Source organism: Podarcis muralis, chromosome 4 (assembly GCF_964188315.1).
Source record: "Podarcis muralis chromosome 4, rPodMur119.hap1.1, whole genome shotgun sequence".
Taxonomy (NCBI): domain Eukaryota; kingdom Metazoa; phylum Chordata; class Lepidosauria; order Squamata; family Lacertidae; genus Podarcis; species Podarcis muralis.
Genome location: NC_135658.1, coordinates 85,101,520 through 85,125,327, shown reverse-complemented (window position 1 = coordinate 85,125,327; position 23,808 = coordinate 85,101,520). Strand labels below are relative to the sequence as shown.

The 23,808-nt window shown below is 44.5% G+C and overlaps 1 protein-coding gene across 9 annotated transcripts in view; it reads left to right on the top strand.

Annotated features, from left to right (window-relative positions):
* The first annotated feature begins 828 nt into the window (after window positions 1-828).
* FARP1 (FERM, ARH/RhoGEF and pleckstrin domain protein 1) overlaps window positions 829-23,808 on the top strand; it is a 183,461-nt gene continuing 160,481 nt past the window's right edge. For 2 of the 9 annotated variants that reach the window (XM_077927708.1, XM_077927709.1), the window contains exon 1: window positions 1,124-1,459. The gene's annotated coding sequence lies outside the window, so the exon portion shown is untranslated. Of the gene's footprint in view, window positions 944-1,122; window positions 1,460-1,549; window positions 1,701-2,104; window positions 2,222-23,808 lie in introns of those variants that run through there. The other 7 variants (XM_077927710.1, XM_077927703.1, XM_077927705.1 and 4 more) reach the window with 6 other exon arrangements.

The following is a 23,808-nucleotide window of genomic DNA, read 5'->3' as shown; positions in this document are numbered from 1 at the left end:
GTGGAATGGTCTCCCTCAGGAGGTTGTGGGCTCTCCTTCTTTGGAGGTTTTAAAGCAGAGATTGGATGGTCATCTGTCATGGATGCTTTAACTGAGATTCCTGCATTAGGGGTGGACTAGATGATTATGGAGTCCCTTCCAATTCTATGATTTTATGCTGCACACATTCTATGCGCTGCCATCATAAGACGTAAGTACAGTGGTACCTCGGGTTAAGTACTTAATTCGTTCCGGAGGTCTGTACTTAACCTGAAACTGTTCTTAACCTGAAGCATATGTAACCCGAGGTACCACTGTAACTGAGAACTGTGGGAAAGGGACAATGGTTCAGGTCTCCGGATAGTGGTGAATCTGATTTCTCTGGTGTAGGAGTGCCAACTTGGCCCCATGACTGTGGGTCCCATACAGTGTGCATGGCCCTGGCACCAAAATTTGTGGGAACCTGGCCCCTTCATGGGGAATTTTGTGGGTGCTGGGGCCCCCAGGGAGGTGGCAGAGACAAGAATGGTTTGAAAGGAAGCTGGAATTTTTTTATTTTTTGCAAGGCAGGTACTATAGGAGCCAACTCGAGGCTGACGTCCTTTCTGGCTCCCCTCCCCCCCAAATTAAAATACTTATGGGACCCCCCCAAAAAAGTTGATGGGCGTTTCCATTCGAATAGCGTGTTTGTGTGCCATGTCATGTGATCGATTGTGTGGGGCGGGGCTTACCTGGCCGCCCCCCACCCAATATTTTATTGCAGTTGGTGGTACCCCTCACAGGTACTGAGCCTGAACTGTTGCCTGGTGGCTCGGCTTGAACCCCGCGCCGCCTCCGCCGCCTCGAGACCTTCGGACGCTTGTGGCCTCCGCCGCGCCTCGTCCGAAACGAGAGACTTGCATGAGTTGACCCTTGGCGAGAAGGCGGGAAAAAGGCTCCTCCCGCCCCGCGTTCTGTGCGGAGGGTGAGTCTTGCGGGGCGCTTTGCGCGCGCGGGTTGCGCTTATTCCGCGTGAGGAGAAGAAGAAAGGCGGCCGGGGCGGGGGCCGCCTGTGCAGCAGCAGCAGCAGGGGCAGGACTGGCGCGCGGACGCTGGAGGGGGCTCTTCGCCGCCGCGCCTTTCCCCGAGGCGGGGGCCGGAGTGGGAGTGGGAGGGGAAACAGAAGGCGGCGGCGGCGGTAGGAGCAGCAGCAGCAACAGCAGCGCTCGCTTCCCGCTCCTGGGTCGGCGGGGCTCCGCTCCCCTGACCCTTTGGCCTCCCTTTCCCCGCGCGCAAAAAGGCGAGCGAAGCTGGAGAGCCATGGCGCCCTCGTTCCCGTCGCCCGCTCGCCGCTGCTGCCGCTGCTCCCCTTGCCTTCCCCCTCCTCCTCGCCACCACACCGCCTCCCGGAGCCTTTAATGGCTCGGACCCTTCGGCGGCCCCAAGCCGACTCGTCCTGCGCCGCCACAGCGAGCGAGCCCCAGGAGGAGCGCCGCGCACGGTGAGCAGGGGCGGCGCGCGGACCTCGGAGCAAACAATGGGGGAGAGGGCTTGGAGGGGGCGGGCGCGTGGGCGCTTGCGGGGCTGAGGGGGCGGCGGCTCCCGAGTCCGGGCTCGGCGCGGGTTGGGGGCCGCTCCGGCGAGGAGGAGAAGCAGCCCTTTTTATGTTCGTCCGCCGCCGGAGACGCTTCTTGCGGGGGTGAGGCGCCAGCCCTGGAAATCCGCTTGGACCAGGCTGAGAGGTGTGTGTATGTTTGTGTGCTGTGTTGTGCGGTCTCTGTCTCTCCCCCCCCCCCCGCCTTTATGGCACACGCCCCCGCTCCGGTTTTGCACGCCGCTACTTCCAGAAGTTGCCTTTTGTCTCCTCGATCCGATTTGGAAGTTGCTGGGGCGAAGGGCTCTGCTTCTGACTTCTCTCGCTCTCCCCGCCCCCTTCTCGCTTTGCAGTATCTCTCGTGGGCCCGCGCCCCCGCCCCCAGTCCCTCCCCAGGCTTCAAATGCGATCTTTCGTCTTGGGGGGGGGGCTTTGAAGTGTGTGTGTGTGTGTGTGTGTGTGTGTGTGTGTGTTTCAAATCGCCTTTGTATATAAGAATTAAGAATCATCCGGCTCGCCTTTCTCTATTGAATGCCTTGACGGCCGGGCAGAGCTGGCTGCGCACAAAGGAAGCCGAGGGAGCGCCTGGGATGGATGGACGGGACGGACAGACGTGGGGAGGAGCAGCCAGCCTTGCTTCTCATCTGGAACCGTTTAACTCCGCGAAAGGTCGGGTCTCGACCCAGCGGGGGGGGGTAGGGGATCGCGGAGCATTTATTATGGTTCCTCAATATGGGCACGGGAGGGGTGCGCAGCTAAGGTAGGGGGTGCCATTCAAAGGAGGCCTTGGTGACCAAGGTGTGGTATTTGCCTCAGTTGGAAGATACCTGGTGTTTTTAAGGAGGGTGGGAGGCGGGGAATCAAAGCTGAGCTATTGGGCACAATACAGTGTGTCCCGTTGATGGGTTTGCAAGAGCCTGGCGGTTCATTTCGGAGGAGGGGTGGTTGTCCCCCCCCCCCCCCCCGTAGATTGTGCCTCAAGTTAATTAGTTGGAAGGAGTGCCATTTGGCTTTCCAGCCTCTTGACAGGTACCCAGGTGTTTTAGGTTTTGAATTGACTGAAACACACCCTTTTCTGGCTCCCATGATCAGACCTCGCAGCTGAACAATGCACAGTGTCTTTACAGCTCCAGAGTGCAACTGCTGCCTTCCTACCATGGAAGCTCATAAAGGTATGCTTGTTATCTACCGTATTTGCTCAAATGCAGCGCACACTTTTTTTGGCCAAATCAACGTCATGAAAATCAGGGAGCGCATTATTAGATTTGATGGTTTTTGGTTTCAAGGTTTGAGGTGTGCATTAGGTTCGTGTAAATAGGGTAGTACAAGCTAAGTGAATTGTTTTTGAAAAACGGAGGAGATGAGGGGAAAGTTATGGAAGGGAACTAAAGAATCCAGCTACCAAGAAGGCCCTCTGGACTTAAGCTCACTCTGTGTGTGTGTGTGTGTGTGTGTGTGTGTGTGTACACACAACAGGCTGTGTGTGTGTATACACACACACACACCAGGCTGAAAACCTGGATCTAAGTTGCAGCTGATACCCCAGATCTCAACTGAGTCAACAAAGGAGAAAATGTTAAAGAATATGTGACATGCCACCCCACTCTCCATGACCCAATCATTCTAAATTAATAAGAAGTGAAGCCCCAGGATCAGGAGTTACATGAGCTATTTGGTCCCATGGAAGTGGCCCTCTTTTTTTCTTTTGCCTTGATCACATAGTTTCAGGTGCAACCAAAATAAGACATGGTATGGTCTATTTGGGCTGCTTCACAGATATGTTTACATCAGCTGCTTTCTTATCACTTGATTGCTCAACACCTGATGACTCACAGCTGAATGTGTGAATTGACTCAGCATTGAAAAGAACCGTGCTTGAGGCGATGGGAGGCAGTACAAAATTTGTTTGGGGACTTTTTCACACAGTGGCCAAAGGTTGAGATGCTGGTCGCTGGTCAAATATTCCATGAAGTCAAGAAAGCCCTTGTGGGCTCCTAAATCATGATGTGTTCTGGCAGCAGTGGCAAGGGATAAAAGGCACTTGCTTCCCATGCCTGAAGGTCAGGAGACAACCTGCTTCACCTCAACTTGGAGCAGGCAACCCCTGCCCTATAGATCATTTGGATGAGTTTCCCCCTCCTAGCTAAACTACATAGTCTTGTCTTTACTGGGCTTTTGATAAACTACATGCATCTCACTGCAGAGGAATTTGAAGTATAGGAAAGAGACAACAGAATTTTGGAAGGTATTGGCTGCATTTTTACATGCATGAATGGTGAATGCAAATACATGTGCAGCCTCTTAGTAAACGGAGCATGCAATGGCTGGTAGTAATTTGCAGCTACATTCCATAAGGAGCATGCAATGGCTGATAGTAAATTGCAGCTACATTCCATAAGGCTACATGGTATGTGGGAGACCATGCATATCGATAACTAGCATAGAGCAGAGCTGCAGATTTTCTCTTACTTCAGTTGAATGGGTCGCCTGCCATGTCTAGATCACTTCTAATGCAATGAACCATCTGTTGGGCCACAACCACCCTGAGGGTGAGATGCAGGATCAATATTAGACAGGCGCAGATGTAATCTCTTCCCAAATAAAACACGCCCAGGAGCACTGTGCCATCAGCCTTTGGCGGGGGGGGGGGCATTGTTCTCCATTGCAAAGGAACTGTGCACTTGCTGAGAGGCACCCTACACAAGCCACAGGTGCACATTGAGTCTACTGCATTTGTTGTAGCGGGGGGTGGGGGTGGAGGACTTCTGTGCCATTTGGAATAGTGCTGTATAAAGCTCTTGGGAGCTTTTAGTTGTGAACCTTCTAGAGAAGTGGTAGAAGCAGAGCTATCATTTAAATTAACTGATCAATGCATTTATATCTCATCTTACTTCCAGAGCCCTTATGTGGCTCTAGCTCAGATCCCTATAGGTTGCCTTCCGGCAAATGTGCATTATGCAGTTCTGGAAATCTGATAGTCCTCAGCCTACTTGCTTGTTTCCAGATGACCCAGTGGCCAAGGAATCCCCTACTTTTCAATCTTCCCACTCCTGTTTGCACACAGGCTGACTGGGTTCTGCTTTTGCAGCCTCGTAGCTGACTTCATGCCAGCATGTGAACTACTTTAGATGGAACCACATGGGAGGCGCTAAGGAAACATCACTGCCCTTGGGTACTCTCTGTACCCACTCCCTAGGTACCTTTCTGTAAATTAAGATCTTCATTGTGAAATGACTCCTGCAGGTGTCTCTGCCACCTAAGCTGAGTCAGGGGCTGATGAGAGAAAGGGCCTTCTTTGTGTTGGCACCCCAATTGTGGAACACTTCCCAGAGAGGCCCACCTGGTGCCTAATTGCACTTTCAACACCAGGCAGAGACCTTTTTTTATCTTCCATGCTTGCAAGACAATTTCAATCGCACTGTCTTTAACACTGCTTTTACCATTTGTTGCTTACAGTTTAATTCTTTTCTTCTTTTTGTAAACTGCTTTGGGAAATTAATTGAGGAGTAGTATAAAAATACTTGTAATATATTATTTCTGGATGAGACTGGAAGAGGGAATGTGTGCTTTGTTACTAAGCAACCATATTTGTGGTTCCTTCAGTCAGTCTTCCCCTTTCCAGATAATCTTATTGCTGTCATAGAGGAATTATATACAGATACACAGTTTAATTTATTTCCATCCGAACTGGCCTCTGCTTGTTTTGGTTCTTGTTGACTGTCCACATAGGGGACAGGGAGAAGACTTGAGATAATGATGGTTGACAAGACCTGCATCTCTGGGATGCTAAGGAATCACAGCATTGACAAGGGTTTTGCCTTTGTGGTTTGATGGTGTTTAGCAGTAGTATCTGAGGAGCACTTTGTGCAGCTGCCTTGCTTATACCTTGTGTGTTGTCAGAGTGGCATCATCTCTCGCTCTTGCCTTTGCAACCATAATGCTGTTCCACAGTGATGCATTCTGGTGATGCTTAAACTGAGCTTCCCTTATGCCTTGACAGTTACCCCTGGGCACAGTGAAATTCATTTCACAGCACTGAAGTCCAAAAGGGTTGTGAAGGACCGTTTCACACATTACATGTTTTGATGTATACCTAAAAATAGAAGGCATTTAATGACATAGATAGGTCCTCAGAAATGCATGTGCACCAACATGTATGTCATACAGGTACATGTCTCAAGGTGGACTGCAACTGCTGGTATATTCAGTGGGAGACCCGGATTTGCCTCTGCATCTTGTGTGACATGATCTTTGCATGACCTTGGAGGCTACCTCTTCCCTTATGTCTCATTATGCTCCCTTGTATCAGCTGCGAACATCCCAGTTCAGGCAACAAGGAGATGCAAGAACAATGGCTTCCCCATGTTTATGCCCTTCTGTTTTTCTGGAATCCTGATGACATGCAGAATCTCTTTTAAAATCAATTTAGGTTCTTTTAATTTGGGATTGCATTTGATGGTCGCAGAGAAACTTAATCATGGAAAGAGCTTTTGGCATATGTTTCGTGTGGAGTCTTAGTTCTAGGTTGTTGTTTTTTAATTCCTTTTTAAAATTGAAAGCTGTACTGTAAAATATTTACAGCAAAACTGAACAAACACAAAATACTTTGCATGAAGTTTGGTTTATTCTGGAATGTTAAAAAGTTCTAAATTCCTCTCCCCAGCCATCATCAGACCAATCCACAGTAAGAAAGATTGATATAAAAATAGAGAGAGTGATTATTGGCTAACCCAAAAATGAGGTGAGGATCTGAAGGCACCTGAAAAAGGTTTTTATGGAGACTAGAAGCAAACCAATACAGTCGTACCTTGGATTTTTGAATGGCTTAGTTCTCGAACGTTTTGGCTCCTGAACGCTGCAAACCCGGAAGTGACAGTTCCAATTTGCAAACTAGTTTTGGAAGCCAAATGTCAGACGGGGCTTCCGCAGCTTCTCATTGGCTGCAGGAGCAGCTTCTGATTGGCTGCAGGAGCTTTCTGCAGCCAATCAGAAGCAGCTTTGGTTTCTGAACGTTTTGGACGTCAAACGGACTTCCAGAATGGATTCCGTTCAACTTCCAAGGTACGACTGTATTGTCCACACTGATTGCTAGTGACTCTTTGGCCTGTCAGTCAAAGGTCTTTTACAGACCTACCAGGTACCTGAGTTACTTGAAACTGAAGATGCTGAGGATTGAACCTGGACTTTCTGTGTGCAAAACAGGAATTCTACAACTAAACTACAGCTTAAAGCAGAGGGATCTGTGGCAGAGGACAGTGTGTACATGGGGATTTTTTTCCCTGACCTATTTCTTTTCCTTGTCGTCTGCCCTAGCCAGTGTACTTGACCATTTGTATACAGTTGTCCATGTCCCTTACCAGGCAGAAACACGAATCTGATGTTCTTCTTGTTCTTTTTAAGGGTGCACATTCTCTCCAAGGTTATTTCGCATCGGGATTGGAAGTACCCATAGTGGGTTATGTGTAATTAGGACTGCAAGCTTTAATCGATTTTAATCAGTGTGATTATTCAATTTGAGTTTCAGTGGCTGATTAAAATTTGCCCCTCAACTAACCCGTGATGTTGACAACAAAAGTCAGATGGGGCACTTGAAGGGCATGTCAATGGCTGGGCTATATAGATGGGCCATTTTCCTTTTCAATGAGCCGAAACTGATAGAACTCCTTGAAGGATAACTTTTCCCATAAGATTTATCGATAGTTAGCAAAGTTTTCATGGAACACTTTCTCTCCTTCTAAAAATAAGAACCAAAAGCAGTTGATAGGCATGAACTCTGTGCCAATATACAGTAGTACCTCGGGTTACAGACGCTTCAGGTTACATACGCTTCAGGTTACAGACTCCGCTAACCCAGAAACAGTGCCTCGGGTTAAGAACTTTGCTTCAGGATGAGAACAGAAATTGTGCTCCGGCAGTGCAGCGGCAGCAGGAGGCCCCATTAGCTAAAGTGGTGCTTCAGGTTAAGAACAGTTTCAGGTTACGAACGGACCTCCGGAACAAATTAAGTACTTAACCCAAGGTACCACTGTATCTTGATCTTTGATTGGAATAGATGAATCTTGAAGATGTTCATTTCAGAAGCTGTTTGGCATCCTACTACATCTGGGGCATATTACGGATGCTGTCATTTTAATGTGGAATAGTATCTTTTATTTATTGCAATTTATGCTGCCTTGTCCTTAAGGAAAATGAACTCTCTGAAGAACTTCAGAGTCCTTTCTGTACATTACAAAATGTCAGTGATTGACTTAGATTTAATTGGCTGAAAAGCTTGACAGCAAATCAATTTGAGAGTCTTTAATCAGTTGGCATTCCTTGCTAGTAATAAGTAGAAGTTTTAAAAATCTGGAGTTCCCTAGTCTATAAATTGAAAGCAAGACAGAGCAAGTTTTCAATTTTTCTTTCCTTTTGTTAAGAAATGTTGTTGTTCACTGCAAATTGTATAAGTGTAGCATGATATGTTGAAAGTAACATTCTGTTAAACCATGATATCTTCCTAGGCCTTCTTTTAAGTAGATTGCTCTCCTGAGGATGAGGAAATAACTGTTAAAACACGGGGGCTAGTTGGTTGTTTTAGTGTGTGTGTTTTTCTTCTAAGTGCATAGACATTTTTGCCTTGTAACATATCCAATATAAATCTTTGGATAACCTGTTGATATTGGAGTAAATCCATTTTAAGTAATGTTATGCTGTGTTATAACTCTTCCACCATCAAATACGTGGCCAGTCGTAGTGTGTTTGTATCCAAAATATAAGTTTGCCACCAGACAACAGAGAACATACTTGGTTTACAGATACAGTGGATGCTCGGGTTGCGAACGTGATCAGTGCAGGATGCACGTTCGCAACCCGCAGCGGTGCGTCTGTAACCCGAACAAACGCAATCTGAAGCGTCTGTAACCTGAGGTATGACTGTAGTCATATTAACTCCATTCAGATGTCATGCCCAATGATGGATATCAAGGAAGTTTCTCTGTAGTGTTAGATGCAAAGCTTTCTTGGAGCTATGCCTGTATAGATAAAATAGAATTGGAAACCATGATTTGAAATGGATTTTCAAACTATGTTTTGTAATATCTGTGCTTTGCAGTAATTTATTAAATCTGTACGCCATAGTTACATCTCAGGAGGTTGCTGCATCAGAGAAATGGGAGTGCCAAGTAAATGTAAACAAACACTAAACAATAGTTTGCCTGATTTTTAAAACTGAAACCGTGGTTTGAGCTTCCTAACTATTTTAGCACAAACCATTGTGTAATGTTATGTCTTGAGTTGAGTTGAGACAACTGAAATGGCCAAGAGCAGCTTGGCGCATGGAGACTGCTGTTGGCAATCTACCGGCATATGAAGCCGTACTTTATTGCAGTTGCTGTTTCAAAAATGAGGAATTGCATGCTGAGAACTGTAGTTCTTGAGCTAAATATTTTCCTTCAAATGAGTTTTCTGCGGCCACTCAGTTGACAGTGCAAAATTCCAGCGGTAGTACTTGACACTTGGGATTCCCCCCTATCTTTAAGGAATATGTTATTCATTGAAAAAACTGACTTTGCATCTACAGTGGTAGGTAAAGGTAAAGGTACCCCTGCCCATACGGGCCAGTCTTGACAGACTCTAGGGTTGTGCGCCCATCTCACCCAAGAGGCCGGGGCCAGCGCTGTCCGGAGACACTTCCGGGTCACGTGGCCAGTGTGACATCGCTGCTCTGGCGAGCCAGAGCTGCACACGGAAACGCCGTTTACCTTCCCGCTAGTAAGCGGTCCCTATTTATCTACTTGCACCCGGGGGTGCTTTCGAACTGCTAGGTTGGCAGGCGCTGGGACTGAGCAACGGGAGCGCACCCCGCTGCGGGGATTCGAACCGCCGACCTTTTGATCGGCAAGCCCTAGGCGCTGAGGCTTTTACCCACAGCGCCACCCGCGTCCCATCTACAGTGGTACCTCGGGTTAAGTACTTAATTCATTCCGGAGATCCGTTCTTAACCTGAAACTGTTCTTAACCTGAAGCCCACTTTAGCTAATGGGGCCTCCTGTTGCTGCTGCTGCGCCGCCGGAGCACGATTTCTGTTCTCATCCTGAAGCAAAGTTCTTAACCTGAGGTAATATTTCTGGGATAGCGGAGTCTGTAACCTGAAGCGTATGTAACCCAAGGTACCACTGTATTAGAATGGGATTTGAATGTTCCTTTGTAAAGTAACTTTCTGTGGAACTGGATAGAATTAGAGCCATTCAGATACCTTAAGAACCAGTTATGTGTCTTAAATGCAAGTCTGTGAGTTTAAGCTTTAAACATGCAAACATCTGAATATACATTTTATTTATGGATTACAAACTTACTCCTGAGTACACTTGGGGTTTCAGCCTACTGCTGTTGGCAACTATATATGTGTTTTATCTTATTAATAACTGATTTCAGTACAAAGTCCGATTACACGTCAGGTGAGAAAGTATTGCATTAATACAAGTTAAGATACCAGGATGGCTTATGTTACAATATTCGCTATGCCTCTTTTTTTGGTATTGATACACTTTGTAGTGAGTGCATCGAGCTTGTTGTAAGGGGTGGGGTGGGGGAATCCTGATTTATGACAGAAAAGAAGCCAAATGATTGTGTTGAGATTACTTCTCTCCCTTTCCCTCTCCCATTGTCCTGCTAACACAGGCATAGTAAGCCTTTTTCCGTCTGAGAGTCACATTTCATTCTGGGCCAAATATCAGTGGTGGGTGGGGCCAATGTCAAAATGGGTGGAGCTAGCACATACACAAACTCTTCACTGTCCATCATCCAGGCAAAAAAAAGCATTCTAGCCAGGCAAAAGCACTCCAGGAGGGGGTGCAGAGTGGGGGCTGGAAGGGCTGTGGTCTGGAGAAGATTATAGCCTGGAAAGAGACCCAAGAACCAGATAGAGAGACCAAAGGCCACATTCTGTTCCTGGCTTTGAGGTTCCCCAACCCTGTTAGGTTATCCTAACTCATGGGTAGGCAAACTAAGGCCCGGGGGCCAGATCCAGCCCAGTCACCTTCTAAATGTGGTACGCGGACGGTCCGGGAATCAGTGTGTTTTTACATGAGTAGAATGTGTCCTTTTTATTTAAAATGCATCTCTGGGTTATTTGTGAGGAATAGGAATTCGTTCACCCCCCCCCCCCCCAAAATATAGTCTGGCCCCCCACAAGGTCTGAGGGACAGTGGACCAGCCCCCTGCTGAAAATGTTTGCTAACCCCTGTCCTGAATTTTGTGGTGCAGAGGTCCACCCAGTTGTTGCTTTTCCACTGGGTTTAATTTTCTGCATATTTTACAACATGCCTAGTAGGTGTAACGGATGAAATCAGTATTTGGGGTTGGAAAGAAAAAAACTAAAGTGTATAAGAAAAGAATCTGCATAGGGTAATTACATTATTATTATTATTATTATTATTATTATTATTATTATTATTATCAACAAAACAAAACTATTGACACATTATTTCCATCAAAGGATAGGGCAGCACCTTTTGGTTCAGAGAGATACTGTTTTGGCATGGCAATTTGAAATATTTCTTGCCCGTTCCATTAAAAAAAACCTTGATAATTCTCCAGACAGTTTTAGAAGGACATAGGCGGAGAGATTGAAAATTAAATTTGCAACCCAAATTTTAGAGATCTTCAAAAAGGACAAAAAAATTGGTTTCCAGGTGGAAAAATCAAAATTAGAGTCAGAACTACTTGAACCTAAGACGAAAGTGCTTTCAAGAATGTATAACTTGTTGCTTAAATGGAATACTCAAGACGAGACAGTTAAGTCAGCCATGATAAAATGGGCGCAAGATATTGGGTACAACATTATGTTTGAAGACTGGGAAAGGTTATGGACCACTGGTATGAAATTTACGGCATGTAGTGCCTTAAAAGAAAACATTATGAAAATGATGTACAGGTGGTACATGACCCCAGTCAAACTTGCAAAGATATATCATTTGTCTGATAATAAATGTTGGAAATGTAAGGAGGCTGAAGGAACATTCTTTCACCTTTGGTGGACATGCCCGAGGGTGAAGGCTTTTTGGGAAATGATTTATAACGAGTTGAAAAAGGTATTTAAGTATACCTTTCATAAGAAACCAGAAGCCTTCCTCCTGGGCATTGTGGGCCAGAGAGTGCTAAAGAAAGATAGAACTTTCTTTTTATATGCAACTACAGCAGCAAGAATTCTTATAGCCAAATACTGGAAGGCACAGGAGTTACCCACACTGGAAGAATGGCACACGCAACTGATGGACTACATGGAATTGGCTGAAATGACCGGCAGAATCCGAGACCTGGGAGAAGAGGCAGTGGAAGAGGATTGGAAAAAATTTAAGGACTATTTACAAAAACATTTTAAGTTATATGAATGTTGAGAATTTGCTAAGTTTTGAGAAAAACATGCTTCAGTATTGAGATTCGGAAATGATCGAAACCAAGTTATGACTGAGAAAAGTTGAACCTTTAGAGTAAATATTTAGATGAAATCACAAAAACACATGAAACAAGGTATTAATTTGCTGTTGATTTTTATTGTAAAGAATGCAGGGATGGAGGATGTGGGGAAGTCCAGTTGATGATGGGAAAAAAAAAAAGACTTGGAAAAGGGTATTTTTTCTTTATTTTTTCTTATTTTGTAAAAAAAAAGCTTTGGTTGTGTTACCGACGATGTATTGACACTGTACTTTGAACTTGGAAAACAAAGCAATAAAAATATTTAATTAAAAAAAAAAAAATTAAATTTGCAAAATGTGCTAGGCAGTTCTGCTGTGCTTTATACTTTTATCTTAATCCTCAGAAATAATAGATTTGGTTGGCAATAATTAATCTTGAAAAATGATTGCAGTTTATAAGTGGCGTATACTTTATGGATCGAGGGATTGTTCTCATATTCAGTGTTCACTTGACATGTAAAATGTGAATATGACTTAGGTGTGTCCAACTTGTGTATAATATTGATGAACTTATCTGGGAAGTTGGCCGCAATTGACTACAGTTCCATATTAAGTGTCTACTTGGCAAGAGACCTGGGTTTGCTGCCATGCAGTGTGTGAAATGTTCCTGAACAATGGAAGGACAGGAAAGCGAAGGAGAAACATTGACTAGGATCCAAAGAGCTGCTTGGGCCTACCCCAACGGCTTGTTCTCACCCAGCAGATTTTCTTCTTGCTTTCCTTTGAGCAGCAGATCACCATGTGATATCACAACTCCTTTAACAGTTCCTTTCTTAAAAGCCTTTTGTGTCATGGTGGGGTTACTGCTGTACAAGAAATCTGTCCAGAGCACCTTCAGATACACCAAACTGGTTGGACGAGTTATTTGGATTCAGGCCATGGTGTGCATTGTATTAAATTAACTCTTTTTTCAGTTGAATATGTGTGAGCATAGGTTTCTATAGGTTATTCTCTAGCAGTAGATTTTTAATCATCAGAGGAAAAGAGCATGCTATAATTAACATGGCAAAGGTAGTTTGACAAGGCAATGGTAAAAAAACCACACCACCATTTCTTACTGCTTGCATATGTCTCACCTGTTTCTGAGCTGAAGCTAATGAACCTTTTAAAAGGAGTGAGTAGAGGGGACTCGGGTGGCACTGTGGTCTAAACTACTGAGCCTCTTGGGCTTGCCGATCGGAAGGTTGGTGGTTCGAATCCCTGCGACGGGGTGAGCTCCCGTTGCTCTGTCCCAGCTCCTGCCAACCTAGCAGTTTGAAAGCATGCCAGTGCAAGTAGATAAATAGGTACCGCTGTGGTGGGAAGGTAAATGGCGTTTCCGTGCGCTCTGAATTCTGTCGTGGTATTATATAAAGCAGTGTTCCCCAACGTTGAGCCTCCAGCTGTTTTGGGGCTACAATTCCCATCATCCTTGACCACTGGTCTTGCTAGCGAGGGATGATGGGAGTTGTAGTCCAAAAACAGCTGGAGGCCCAAGGTTGGGGAACACTGATATAGAGTACAGTGGTACCTTGGTTTAAGAACGGCTTAGTTTATGAACAACCTGGATTAAGAACGCTGCAAACCAGGAAGTAGGTGTTCTGGTTTGTGAACTTTGCCTTGGAAGCAGAACATGTTCCGCTTCCTGTTGAGTGTGTTCCATTTGTAAATTGAGTCCCCCACTGCTATGGGAAAGCACGCCTTGGTTTAAGAATGCTTTGGTTTAAGAACGTACTTCTGGAACGGATTAAGTTCGTAAACCAAGGTACCACTGTAAAGCGCATCAATGTAATACATCATTATTCAGTGGTTATTCCTGGCAACTAAATCAATTAAATAATAATAACCCAGGCTTGTAAATCGTAGCATTCTTTCATTTTTGTGACGTAGGTGACAAATGTATTTCAAAAAACAAGCAACAGTACGTCGTCATAACTTGTTATTGTTTAAGATTCCACAAGACTCCTGGTTGTTTTGGCTACAACAACACTAATGTGGCTACCCTTCTGAATGAAGTATTTCAGAGGAGTCTTAAGGTACTTACTGGTGCTAAGAACAGAATGACTGAAAAAGTATAAGTAAGGAATGCACAGAATATACATTAGACTTCAAAGGATTATCTTACTTAGAATTGTAGGGTTGGAAGGGGCCACAAGGATCATCTATCCCAACCCCTCTGAAATGCAGGAATCTTTCAACCAACATGGGACTTGAACCCAAGACCCTGAGATTAAGAGACTCATTCTCTACCTGACTGAGCTATCTCAGTTGGAAAGGTTTGCTCATTAACAAGGTAGAAATGTGTCTTCGGCTCTAGATTATAGGCCAATGGTGGGAAACCTGAGGCCTGGGGGCCAAATCCAGCCCTCCAGCCCTTTCTATCTGGCCCTTGGGATTCTCCCCAGGCCATGCCCCTTAATGGCCCTGTTTTTTTTGCCAACCTGGAATGGGTCCTTGCTTCTTGCTTGGGTGAAGAATGGAAACTAGCCTACAGCGCAAAAGCAAAATTATCATTTGTTGCGCCACTCACTTTTGTTCTGGCTCCACCCAGCATTTACCATGTGGCCCCTGGAAGGCTACCCTGAAGTAAATGTGGCCCTCGTGCCGAAAAAGGATCCCCGTCCCTTTAAGAGGGAAATAGCAAGTTTTCTAGGTAGAGGTAAAAGAGTGGGATGCTACACAACCTGTCAGCTGTGATATATTATGAGTACATCTTTCATAGAAATCTGTAAAACTTTATGAAATCAACTTTGGGCACTTCTGGATTAAAGGAAGCCCTCTGCTTCTCAGTTCTTCCAGTGACTTTGCAAACCTTGAGCCCTTGAAACGGGCTGGCAAATCATCACAATTAGATAACCAGGCCCTTTTTAACGCACTGTAGCATCGCTCATGTCCTCATTTATTTATATCCCTCTTTATATCAGTGCCTTTCTGACCACCCAGATCCTGGGAGCTAAAGAACCCCTGGTGGGCTGGGGCTTACAGTAAGCTAGGGATACCTACAAGGAGTACTAAATGCCTTGTTTGTGACCGGTCTGTACTTGTGAGAGGGCTAGTTCAAGACAAAGGAGAAAAGAGTAAAGAATCCACCCCAAGTATAAAACCTCGAAAAGCATAAACTGTCAGGTGTGCTGCATATGGACGCTTCCTGTTATCAGGAGGTACCTATACCTGATTCATTACTTCCTTTGTCTGTTTCTGTATTCTGGACATACCTTGTGCCTCCATGTTGCTGCATTTCCCACAGAATAGGTATTCCAGACAGGTTTCCCAGCCTCCCAAGGTGTCCTAGGCTGAGGAGGTATTCGCTTCAAAAGCCACTGTGTTTTCCTAGGCTCAACACAGCTGCTGCTGTTGTTGTTCTTATATTAGATCCAGCTGTGGGTCCCTAAAGTATACAAATAAAATTGCTTTTGTCGTCTCATCCTAGAGTAGTCATTATTTGTACTAGGCAGCCAGATTAAAGAATCCACTGCGTTTGGGAAAAGCCCCACTAAACCCAGACTTCGCTTTTTAGTCTATGAAGTCTGTAGCGCTGCCATCCCCAGAGGCAAGGCAATCAGGCAAAAGTTTGATGGATGCAAATAGATAGATATTTCCCCCCCTTTTATTTATTTTTAAATTTATTTAACATAATACAAAATATAAGCAAAATATTGCAAATACATACATATATATTTCAAATAAGCACATATATATGAAAAAAGGAACAAAAGAGAAGAAAAGTGGGAAGAATTTCTTCCAAATTTATTCTACAAATATCTCAATATGAAAATAATAATAAAATTCCATTGATTGACTTCCATCGCTTACACTAGACTTCCTATATACATTTTAAGCAAGATTGTATCTGTTGTCCCGTATTTTTCCCATACAATCTCACACAAATATTCTAATCAATAAGTTTTCTAAATCTTTTGTAAATCTATTCTAAACACAACCAATACCTTACATTTAATCCTTGTCTACATATATAATCATTTAAACATTTCCATTGTTTCTGGATTATATTTTTTTGGTTTTTCTCTTACCAATTTAGTCAACTTTGCTAATTCCAAGTATTCACATAATTTATTCAACCATTCTTCTTTGGTTGGAACATAATTTCCTTTCCAATTATTGGCTATCAACATTCTCGCTGCTGCTGTCGTGTACAAGAAAATATTATGATGGATTATAATGGCAAATAGATAGATATAGATAGATAGATATACTGCTGGGGTAGTAGACCACCGTAGTAGTGAGCAGAGGAAGGGAAGAAAACCACTTGAGACCAGTTCTCAAAGTATACCCTGCCTTTGAACCCTTGCATCTTTTTCTCTTCACCGCACGCAGTATGTGTGAATAATCGGTGTCTCTCTGTGCCTTCCATAATGTATCGGTCAATGTGGCCAAGGTATGCTTGAAGAAAAGGAATGTATCCACTTCTAGGTTGCATTATGAGTGGAATGAAGATTGCAAATGGGTGTTTATGTTAGCGGAAATGAAATCATGTAGGGATAACTGTTACAGAATGCATGCCTGTTCCTTTTTACAAGTTCCTAGCTTGGCAAAAATAAAAAAATGAAAGAACTACCAATTAACTGGCTAGGGTGTTTGAGTGGCTAATATTGATGTGCTTGGAAAATACGTTTGTACATTGATCCCGGCAGTGTTGGAAACTCGGTTCTATAAGCTAGGCGCCAAATGGCTCCTTAAACCAAAGTTGCAGGGCGCCAAAATGGAATATCTAGTTGCCATTTTTTAGTAAGATGGTTCTATGAAGTCTTATTTTTTCAAATGATAGACTGGACTGTGATTGATTCTCAGTTAAACATCTGGCTAGTTCAGATGACAACCTTGAGCCTAGGATTAAGAACCTTGATAACTTGAAAAGTCATTTTATCCAGGGACAGTCCACATATATATTGGCCTATTCCGATCTCTGTTTCTTAATGGTGACTACTCCTGCTCAGGCCGCCCAGAAAAACCATTTTGGTTCCTGAAATTCATTCCAATTGTGCAGGTAAAATATAACTCATAGAATTCAACAGGATGTGGCATTAGTGTGTGAAAACAGCCAAGATCCAATGATCCCCAGGCATGTGGAGTTGTCAGGCGCCATCCTGACGTCCAGACAGCTTCACTTGGTCACAAGTGGTTGATAGCAAAATGCGCCTGGCTAATTTTGAACACTGGATTTTTGCTATCAGCGCCTAGGACAGGGGTCCATAAAAATCTGGAACCATCTCTGGTTTGAAACTTGAGGGATGGTTGGCTATTTAAATAACAAGAGTTTCAATGGGAGCTAAACAGTCAGACTAGGCACAGGATTGCAGCCAAGACTCCAGTTAGTTGGAAATAATTGTAGCAAGATCATCAGCCTAGTTTTGTGTTAACATACGGTGTTTGCTTTTCTTCTGTCGAACCAGCTTATTCATATCTCTCCTCCTCTTTGGGCGTGCTGTTCTATATTCTATGTACATATGGCATAAATACTGTATATAGTTTGCATTATGTATGCATGGTCTGTAATTCAGCACTGAACACTAAAGGAAGGTTATACATTGTGTTTATGTGCATTGGTCTGATGTTTTAATTTTGTACTCAGTGATTTTGTAAATTTTATCGTAACTTGCCCTAGATCATTTGATGAAAGGTGGGGTTTTATACATCTAATAACAATAATAATAAATAGTAGTAGTGTTTGTGTGTGATGTATGATTATTTCACACATATTCCATGTGAACAGAGTTGGTCTTTTCGAGACACAGATTAGAACAGGGAAGTGTAGCATGTGAACTGGGTATTTGTCAGAAGTTTCTGTGATGTGCAAACAGGATGAATGTGCAAACAGGAACATTGGATTTGTGGAGAAGTGTGCCCTTTGCATCAGCTCTCAGTGAGACTCTTAGAAGTATTTTATTTGTCTAGTGTATGCTGAATTCATCATGTTTTGAATGCTTTAGTTTTCAGCATAGAGGAAAATGGTGAGATATAGATAGATAGATAGATAGATAGATAGATAGATAGATAGATAGATGATGATAGAAGATGATAGATAGATAGATAGATAGATATAGATAGATAGATAGATAGATAGATGATAGATAGATAGATAGATAGATGATAGATAGATCGATCCCACCTTTCCTCCTAGGATTTGAGGTAGCATACACAGTTCTCCCCACACTTCCTTTTTTTAATACTACAACAGCCTTGTGAGGTAGGTTAGGCTGAGAGAATGTGACTGGCTCACAGTCACCCATTGAAGTTCATGGAGGATGGGAGAGGATTTGAACCATAGTCTCCCTGGTCCTAGTTCAGCACTCTAACCAAAACCCCACCCTTTGTAATACAGTGGTGCCCCGCAAGACGAACCCCTCGCAAGACGGAAAACCCGCTAGACGAAAGGGTTTTCCGTTTTGGAGGCGCTTCGCAAAACGAATTTCCCTATGGGCTTCCTTCGCAAGACGAAAGCCCATAGGGAAATCTCCGGGACAGCGGGGAAGCGCAGCGCGTCTTCCCCACTGTCCTCGGACCTCCTCCGAAGGCTGGCGGTGGGGCGGAGAGACCTCCTCCCGCCGCCAGGCTTCTGAAGGCTCCTCTGAAGGCTGGCGGTGGGGCGGAGAGACCTCCTCCCGCCGCCAGGCTTCTGAAGGCTCCTCTGAAGGCTGGCGGTGGGGCGGAGAGACCTTCTCCCGCCACCAGGCTTCGGAAGGCTCCTCCGAAGGCTGGCGATGGGGCGGAGAGACCTTCTCCCCGTGCCAGCCTTCGGATAGCTGTCCTGAAGACTTGCGGTGGGAGGAGGGTTTTCCTTCCCACCGCCAACATTCAGAATGCTGTTCTGAATGTTGGCGGTGGGGAGGAAAAACCCTCCTCCCACTGCAAGCCCCGGGAACAGAGGAGAAGCGCTGCGCCCCTTCCCCTCTGTTCCCGTACCTGTCCTGAAGGCTTGCGGTGGGGAGAAAAGCCCTTCTCCGCACCGCCAGCCTGGCAAGCGGTTTCCATAGGAACGCATTAATTGATTTTCAATGCATTCCTATGGGAAACCGTGCTTCGCAAGACGAAAAACTCGCAAGAAGAAAAAACTTGCGGAACGAATTAATTTCGTCTTGCGAGGCACCACTGTATACTAATCCCTTTACTAATGCATGAGTAAATAAGTTCTGCTTAAAGTGGCATCACAGAGTGCTTCATTGCTTACTCTGTAGTTTGAAAGGATACTTAGCCGAACAGGTGGAACCTGCAACAGAATGTTCCAGTGTAGAATGTTCCTATTCTAAATGCCAGCCCATCAGCCATTCCCTTTTCTAGCATATTTCCTCCCTTCGTCCCCCTCACTCCCCACTGGCCACAAGTATTCTGCGGCTACTAGGCATGCTCAGAAGGGGGTTTGGTGTGTGTTTTACTCCCTTAAGGTTGTGTGTGTGTGTGTGTGTGTGTGTGTGTGTGTGTGTGTTTCCCCCTGCCCCCACTTCTGCAAACCTTGCAGTTTCCCTGATCCTGTTGACACCTCTCTTGTACATACAGTAGATTGTGTTTTGGTTACATAAAGATGGGCTGTCAGAAAAAATTGTTTATTGGCATAGAATTATTCAAGTGGATTTTTTTTGTTCATAACATCACTTGTTTTAATAAATAGGCCACAGTTGTTATCAGCGAGTTGTCTTTTTAAAACTTGGATTGTCTTTTAAGCTCTGCCTTTCACTTTAAGATGTATTGAATATATTGCATAACTCATTCTGGAAAACTGGATTAATAATTCTTGATGCAGTCTTGCCGTGTCAATGTGTGCGCTCACAAATCAAGGGATGAAAACATTTGTGCTTTGTGGGAGCTCCATTACTTTCTTCAGAGAATGACAATTCGCAGTCATGACTGAAAAGCAGAAATAAAAGTCTCGACCTCTGAATATTTGAAATTGTTTAGGGATTATCTGCTTCTAAATTAGCTCACGTTTATGGGAACAGGAATGACAGTGATGTGATGCTTAAACAAATATTTTTGCATTGATGGGTGTGTGTGTAACATATGAATGAATTTGTGGATATGATAAAATTATGCTTACTATGACACTTAAATATGTTGTCCAATATTGTGGTTTCAATAGTTTAATTTTACTGTATGGATTAATCAACAGTGCCTTTTTAAGAAGTGTGTTGTTTTTTTCATTCTTGAATATTATGAACTCTGAGTAGTGTACTCTGGTTAACCCAAATTCAGTGACTTGTGTAAAATTATACTGACTTAGGCAAATCTGTATGTAGTTATTTTGCATGATTTATTTTGTTTCTGTTGATAATGAGGAACAGCAGAGAGTTAATCAGGGCATTGAAGCCATGTATTTGACCAATACTGAGTCTTGTTTACAAATGCCAATTATAGGCCAGAAACGTGCTTCTGGACTCTGTACCAGAGATTGTCTGGTGTATGATCAGCTAATTCAGCTGTGAAAATATTAGCTCACAAAAATGAAAGAAAAGCTGGTTTCAGGAAGTAAATCCCTGGCTACTTCTAGCAACTCTATAGTAGGGATTTATAACGAGCTAAGATTCCTGCCAACCTAGCAGTTCGAAAGCACCCCCCGGTGCAAGTAGATAAATAGGGACCGCTTACTAGCGGGAAGGTAAATGGCGTTTCCGTGTGCGGCTCTGGCTCGCCAGAGCAGCGATGTCACGCTGGCCACGTGACCCGGAAGTGTCTCCGGACAGCGCTGGCCCCTGGCCTCTTGAGTGAGATGGGCGCACAACCCTAGAGTCTGGCAAGACTGGCCCGTACGGGCAGGGGTACCTTTACCTTTACCTTTACCTTAAGATTCCACAAGGCATCCTACGTAAAATGCTGTTTGTTGCTTCAACACAAAAAAATGTGAATCAAAATGTTTGGTGGGCAGGAAACATGAGACTGGAGGCAATTGTTGAAATCATTATAAATACAGTGGTACCTCGGGTTAAGTACTTAATTCATTCCGAAGGTCCGTTCTTAACCTGAAACTGTTCTTAACCTGAAACACCACTTTAGCTATTGGGGCCTCCTGCTGCTGCCGTGCTGCCGGAGCTTGATTTCTGTTCGCATCCTGAAGCATAGTTCTTAACCCGAGGTACAATTTCTGGGTTAGCGGAGTCTGTAACCTGAAGCGTATGTAACCCAAGGTACGACTGTAGCCTTACAGTGCAACCAAAACCCAAGATCTACTGGATGAGTGAGTTCAGAACCAGTGTTGGAAACTCAGATACAGTAGTACCTCGGGTTACATATGCTTCAGGTTACATACGTTTCATGTTACAGACTCCGCTAACCCAGAAATAGTACCTCGGGTTAAGAACTTTGCTTCAGGATGAGAACAGAAATCATGCAGCGGCAGCAGGAGGCCCCATTAGCTAAAGTGGTGCTTCAGGTTAAGAACAGTTTCAGGTTAAGAACAGACCTCCAGAACAAATTAAGTTCTTAACCTGAGGTACCACTGTATGGTGACTGTAACCTTGGTTTAAGGAGCCAAAATGGAATGTTGAATTCCATTAAAGTTTGAAATTACATGCACCAGTGGTTCGGAATACAGACAATTGAATTCTGGCTGCCATTCCAGTGGATGTTGATTGATAAGTCACCTAAATGTATCGTTTGAGTTTTCGACCATTCATTGAGTTAGCAACATTCGTATATAAATGGCAACATGTACACTTTATAAACTCTTCCCCCATCCTGGGCGTTAAAAAAAAAAAAGGCATTTTGTTTTGAGGAACCTCTTCTGTATGTACCGTAATTTTCGCTCCAAAACACGCACTTTTTTGCTCCTAGAAAGTAAGGGGAAATGCCTGTGCGTGTTAAGGAGCGAATGCACTCGACTGGATCCATGGCTGCCGTCAGTCAAGCAAAGCGGGAGCCGCTTGCAGGGCTTTGCACTGCTCTAGCTTTGCTTGCTTTACAGCCAGGAGGAGGGGGAGGAGCCGAGGAGGGAGGGAGGGAAGGAGAGCCATGGCAGCAAAGCGGGCAGCAGCCGCTTACACGCGAGGAGGGACAGACGGGAGCCATAGCGAGCCGGAAAAGCGCCGCGTAGCCAGCAACAGCTGCTGCAGCCTCAGCTAGCAACGCTCTCTAAACGGAGCAATGAGGCTGCAGAGGGACGGCAGGGCACAGGAGGGCTCTGAGCCACGAGCGCAGTGAAAACCAGTAAAAAAGTTTTTAAAAAGGCTGCTGGGGACAGGAGGGCACGGGATGAGGGAGAGAGGGAAATTACGATTCTCCCAGCGTCTCAGCTGATCCGCTGAGCAGGACTTGGGTTGCAGGGGATTCGCCATTAGCTGCGTAAAGCAGCAAAGAGGGAGAGAAGGAGCAAAGTGGGAGAGGAAAGGAGCTGCTTACACTGCTGTAAGTGGCTGCTGTCTGCTTGGCTCCTTTAAAGCAACAGTGCTCTTTCCCTCCCCCCTCCCCTCTCAGCTCGCCGAAAAGCTCCTTTTCCACACACCCCACTCGAGCTCCTTCTCCCCTTAAATCCCTCTCCTGCATCATTAGCCACATCCTTTTCCACACACCCCACGCATGTTCCTTCTCCCCTTTAACCGCTTGCCTGCATCATTAGCCACATCCTTCTCTACACACCCCACGCATGCTCCTTGTCCCTTGAATGCTTTTCCTTCCCTCCCTACTTAAAACGTGGTTACAAAGCACGGATCCACATGGATCCTCAGGATTTTTGCACTGGGTCACCCCAGGTTCACCATCAGATCACATAAAATGTCCATGGCTACAGCCTGCACCAAAAAAATCACGCACCCACTGTTTCATGGGGCTGCAATGGCGCAAAAACGTGGTTACAAAGCATGGATCCACATGGATCCACAGGATTTTTGCATTGGGCTACCCCAAACTCACCGTCAGATCACGTTTGTGGCCACAGCATGAACCACAAAAATCATACATCCACTGTTTTGTTTAGAATATTTTTTTCTTGCTTTCCTCCTCTAAAAACTACGTGCGTGTTATGGTCAGGTGCGTGTTATAGAGCGAAAAATACGGTAAGTTCTCACTGTCATGAAACCATTCCTCTTTTCAGCCACGCCACTTCCTTGTTTAATCTTTTATCCTGAGAGCTTACATCCTCCAAATACTTGTGGTGTCTGTTAACATGTATCACTTCCCACTCCCTCATAAATGCTTGCAGGAAACCTTCTGTTCTTGACATCATTCTAAGTGCTTTGTCATGCAATATGTAGTATTTGAGTTAGTTTATCCACAGATGAGTTCAGTTTATGGGGCTCTTGAAAGCGACTTCTACGGCCATCCATTTTTAATTGAATGATTTCTCTCTTTCAGTTTGTGAGCTACACTTTATCTCTTCCCTTAAATCTTTTAGGAAGTCTCTCTACTTCCCCCTCCCCCCCATCACTTTATTGGTTTGCTTTGTTCTTTTGTCCTCAATCTTCTCCTTTTGATAGGAATTTGAAGAGTGAGGCTATTTTCCCTCTGGAATCTATAAATTTTATAGCAATGATTTACCTTTATAAACGAGTTCCTTTATTATTATTATTATTATTTTTCCAGTGGAGATTAAAAGTGCAGGTCAATTAAACTGTGGAATATGGAGGAGAGAAAGTACATGCTGGAGCACTTTTTACTCTCATAAAATGTCAGATGCCATTAAGGTTTGCACTTTTGTGTTTTATGAGCGGCTTGCAAACAGATCTGTCGCTTTTATGATGTGGTTGTATTTTGTTGCCGAAGAGATCATTTGACGCCTTTTCGGATAAGCCTAGCTGTTCAAAAAGGGATGTCAAAAACTTTATCTTGGTGTTTCCTCACCTGGAAAGGGCATGCTGGCGTGGAGCCCAACTCTCCTTCTGT